We start from the raw sequence: 5,218 nt of genomic DNA on the forward strand, positions 1-5,218 counted from the left end.
TTGGAAAAATGATCGATGTTCCTGAGCATGAAATCCTTGAATGTGTTAGGTATTAAGACCTTTTTTCATGTGGTTACAGGAGATTTACCTAACAGAGCTGATAATTGACTTTATTGCTCATCAAATTGCTGACACTAACATAACTGTTAAAATTATGAAAAACATCTAAATCCTGTTGGCTTGTTAAAGACCAGTCTGTTTACTGTAGGCAGGGATGAATTCATTTCTGTGAAGTCAATGAACAGTTCTGAGAGATCTACATTTCCCAGTAACATGATCATGAGCAGGAGGGTAGAATATGACCCAAGGCTTGCAATTCTACACCAGTGTTTTACTTCTTCAAGTAACTCATTAACTATTTGTATTGGTAATGTAAAGTGCATGATGATTCTGAAATAACTAAGTAGACTGATAAACTAATAAACATTTTTGGAAATGGGGGACTCTTCATGCTTTTATGCTGTCAAACTGCTCTGCTGATGGTAATTTGTCTTACATTTACTGAAAGGGTCTCTCAAATTTTTCCGTTGTGCATAATTATTACAGCTTCCCATGGACTGCAGTTTAGGGTTGTAAAACCTCCATTTGAACTTTGTTTTGTGATTCATTTAACAATGGAACTTCCAACTTGGCGCATACTCAAATATGTGCATGGAAATATTCTTCAAGGAAGTAAACCATGATGAATTTTTGAAAGTTGATTAAAAAAAACAAATTCAGTTATTGTTTTGTTCAGATTCTTACATGTAACAGTATGAACAGCATTGTGGGGAGCAGAAAACTTTTCCTTTTTTCCCAGTTCTTTGGCTGGTCTAATAATCAAGTTGACATAAAACATATTAACAAGAGTAAAGCATTTAATGTTCTACCTTCAGAAGTCTCACAAAGCATGACAGGCTTCCACTTTCATGTCAGGCAAAGGCCTCTATACCCTCCTGAGCTAAAGAGAAAGGGGTAGGGGTGTGGAGTCTCAAAGGGGAGGAAGACAAATCATAGGAAAATGAGAAGAACAGATACTTAGTAAACAAATGTTTGCTTTACCATGCACTTAAGTCTTCTGGTAATAAAATGTTACCTCTAGGTAATACCTCTGCTTCTGGTATAGGTATAGACCATTTCCCTAAATAATTTTAATCAATTAAGAGAGAGATTGAAAAAAAAAAAAAAAAAAAACAACTCCTGCCCCCTTCCTCAGCTGCTGCTAAGGTGCTTGTTCCTTCCCGAAAAGCTAAGGTCGAGTTGGGGTGAGGCCCTCACTTCTACCAGCAACTCTGCTCACACCCCCAGCCCTAGCTCAGCATGGCCTCCACTCAATGCACCCCTTCAGCTACTCAGTCCTCATTCTGTATGATCACAAGTTCACAGTCCCAGAGGATAAGATCAATGCCATCGTTAAAACAGTCACTGTAAACATCGGCCCTTTTTAACCAACTTGTTTGCAAAGGCCAAGGCTGATATTAACATCCCAAGCCTCTGCTACCATGTAGGGGCTGGAGGCCTGCCCCCTGCACTGCTGCTGCACTAGCTGAGAAGAAGACAGTGCAAGCGAAGAAAGAAGGATCTGGGGAGTCTGATGATGACTTGGGCTTTGGTCTTTCTGAATATATCTCTTTTGTACATATTCAACAAGAAGCTAGACTCTGAAACAACCACAGAGCAGCAGCAGAAACCTCTTCTGCAGTCTACTCGACCTCAGTTCAAAATAATCCACAAGCCAAACTGGCATAATTTGGGGTGACACATTCTGCTCCCCCACAGAAAACCTTTTAGAATGTCACTAATGTAATATTGGTATCATATCTCAGTTTTGCAGGTCTGGCTACAGGTACCTTCATATCTGTTGTCTTATGTAAAGTGTCCCATTGAAGATTAAAATTTCCTCAAATAAAGATGAAGGGTGTCCCTGGTGGTGCAAGGGGTTAAGTCTCAGCACTATGAAGCTATCAGCAGTCAGACCTCTCCTATCCCACCAGTTGCTCCCCTCAGCAGTGTATTTCAGTAGATCGGCCTGTTCTGCCCCCAACTCTGTCTCTGGTGAATCCTCTTACTCCCTGCACCTCTGACCTATACCCCAGTTTTTCCATGTATAAATAAATAAAAATAAGTCTTAAAAAAAATAAAGATGAAGTATTTCAATCTAGTATGCTGCTTTCCTATTTGGGGAAGGGTGGGAGTGGGTGGGGCGGGCTGCAGCTGGTGGCACCTAGTACGCCTGCGCTGAGTGCTAGGCCAGGGCCAGCACCTGAGCCAGCGCAAATCCGGTTCCCAAGTGGGTTCTGACGAAGCCTGACGTTCTCACTCCAACCTGCTAGGTGCTGCCCCCGCTATCATAGCTAAGTATCTGAAAAAGTTGGTGGAGGTGAGCCAGGAAAAGAACCAGCAGGAAATGGACATGAGTGACAAGGCAGCTCCAACGTGCTATTGTCACCGGCTTGTTCTATTTGTCCTACGTCACGCAACTGGTCCTTAGCCACAACAAGCTGACAACTGTGCCAGCAAACATCACAGAATTGAAGAATTTGGAAGTGCTTAACTTTTTAAATAACAGATGGAGGATCTGCCTACACAGATTTAACAGTTTTCGGAAACTCAAACACCTGAGCCTTGACGTGAACAGATCAAACACCTTGCCTGGTGGATTTGGCTCCCTATCAGCTCTGGAGGTCCTTGACTTAAAACAACTTGCATGAAAATTGTCTTTCTGGAAACTTCTACCTTACCACCCTGCGTGCATGCTAAGTGACAATGATTTTGAAATCCTATCGCCAGATATTGGTTAACCCACTAAGTTGCCGATACTCAGTGTAGGGTAAAGAAAATGTCAGGCTTTTCTGCCCTTCCGCCATCAGGATAGATGATGGATCCTTGTCCTGAATGCATGCCTGATGGCGGGCACCTGGAATAGGGTGTGGGCATAGGTAGATGGGATTCAGCTGAGCTAACACTGTGCTTTTAAGGGTGGCGTCACGCGGGACGCCAGCAGCAGCAGTAGAAGCCGAAGCAGAAGCCAAAAGAGAAGCCGAGAAGCAGCAGAACGAACGCTAGAGAACCCAGATAGAGTGAAGACTTGCTGGGGGCTGGGAGGCCTGCCAGCCCCCCAGCCTGCCATATGCCTGGTGAACCCCAATAAAAGACCTGCAAAAATCCACTGAGGACTCTGACTCCTCCTTTACCCGGTCTGCATGGGATCCCAGAAAACCTGCACTGTGCCCAGTCCTGCCTTTACACTCAGCCTCAGGAATAACGACTTGGTCTCACTGCCTAAGGAAATCGAGGAGCTTACTCAGCTTAAGGAACTCCACATTCAGGGGAACCACCTGACAGTGCTGCCCCCAGAACTCAAAGAAGAACTGATTCTGGCTCTTGAGAAGCTCCTGCTTTAAGCCTTCAGGGAATGTTGCCATAAGGACCCTGCTATGATTGAGGCGTCTGGCACAAGAGCAGTGACCAGCAGGGAGAGGTGGAAGGAGGTCTTCTTGAGAGGAGCCAGGGAGCAGGAGAGGAAGGAGGCAGGCGCCCCCGCAGGGGTAGCCAGGAGGCATCTGGGCACCGATATGTGTGTTTGCATCATTTACAGGTTAAATATTTTCAGGTCTTATTTGTATTATTTTAGTGTTTCTGTGTTGATCCTCTAAGAAGCCAAAAGGATGTAGGAGGAAAGGCAAGTTTTTGTTGAGCACGAAACGGCCCATGGAGTGTCTAATACCTTTTCGCAACAGCCCCAGCAGGCTGGGAGCGTTCTCCCTTTAATGAGACCTGATGGGTTTACTCACCTGCTGAGGTCACAGATGCTGCACTGGAGCGTAGGACTTACGCCAGTCTGTGAGCACTACACCAAGGTAAACAAAGGCTGGGCCATTTGCCCCTTTTGTTTTATTCCCTTCCTAGAACAAAGTAAAATATGAATTAATCTTTATAAAGAAATAACATTTTATTTTTTTAAAAAAAGGCTCTGGGTTAAACATGAATGAAGACACATACCACCTAAGAAAAAATGGTTGCCAAATGCAGAAATATGTTCACTAAATAGAGTGGCAAGTGTCATGCCACTTGTACAAAATTGAATTTGTCAACTGACTGTCAACATTTTTAAAGTTACCTTTAAATTAGATAAGAGATACATGCTTTTTATACAAGGTATCAAAATTTACCTAACAGTTTCATGGAATTCATCTTATTTATATAATGTAGCCAGGGAGAGTTCTTTGAACAATTTTTAAAGATGGAGGAACCAGGGCGTATCAGGAGATTGTGACTTACTGGGAGTTATAGTATTGACATGACTTGTTTTTGACAGAATCAGGTTTTTAGTTCAGCTCTCTTTTACTTCAAAAATAAGTATTCTTTTCAATAATGATGTATCCATAAATTTATCAACACTAAGCCAGTGTAAGGCAGGACTGGGCACAGTGCAGGTTTTCTGATCCCATGCAGACCAGGTAAAGGAGGAGTCAGAGTCCTCAGTGGTTTTGTAGGTCTTTTATTGGGGTTCAGCGGGTATATGGCAGGCAGGGGTGCTGGCTGGGGGGCTGGCAGACCTCCCAGCCCCCAGCAAGTCTTCATTCTATCTGGGCTCTCTGGCGTTCTCTGCTTCTGCTTCGGCTTCTCCTTCAGGTTCTGCTGCTGCTGGTGCTGCTGCTGCTGCTACTGGCGTCCCCCCCGTGACGCCGCCCTTAAAAGCACAGTCTTAGCTCAGCTGAATCCCATCTACCTATGCCCACACCCTATTCCAGGTGCCCGCCATCAGGCATGCATTCAGGACAAGGATCCATCATCTATCCTGATGGCGGAAGGGCAGAAAAGCCTGATATTTTCTTTACCCTACAGCCAGTAAAAAGATATCATTTATCATTAGGTGACTGCAATAATTCCAAACACATGCCTTAAATTACTTCTTTGAAATTTTTGAATTTTGACTTGCATTATTTTACATGCTTATACATTTTTGGTGGGGTAAATATTACTTTTGTTGGGGCCTCCCTGGTGGTGCAAGGGGTTAAGTTGCAGCACTATGAAGCTATCTGAAGCCACTGCAGCACAAGTTTGAGCCCTGGCCAGGATGCTAACCTACATGGTGCAGCAGACCTCTCCTGTCTCGCCCGCTGCTCCCTTCAGCAGTGTTTTCATTCTGTCGGCTTGTTCTGCTCCCCACTCTGTCTCTGGTGAATCCTCTCACCACTGCCCTCATAATAAGAATCTTTGAAAGAAAAAAACTAAA

The 5,218-nt window shown here is 44.1% G+C and overlaps 1 pseudogene; it reads left to right on the top strand.

The window, feature by feature from the left end:
• Positions 1-614: 614 nt before the first annotated feature.
• On the top strand, positions 615-3,383 carry LOC119246964 (ras suppressor protein 1-like; annotated as a pseudogene).
• Positions 3,384-5,218: the final 1,835 nt, after the last annotated feature.

This window comes from Talpa occidentalis, unplaced genomic scaffold, assembly GCF_014898055.3.
Source record: "Talpa occidentalis isolate TD23 unplaced genomic scaffold, MPIMG_talOcc4v2.1 talOcc4.16, whole genome shotgun sequence".
Classification (NCBI taxonomy): Eukaryota; Metazoa; Chordata; class Mammalia; order Eulipotyphla; family Talpidae; genus Talpa; species Talpa occidentalis.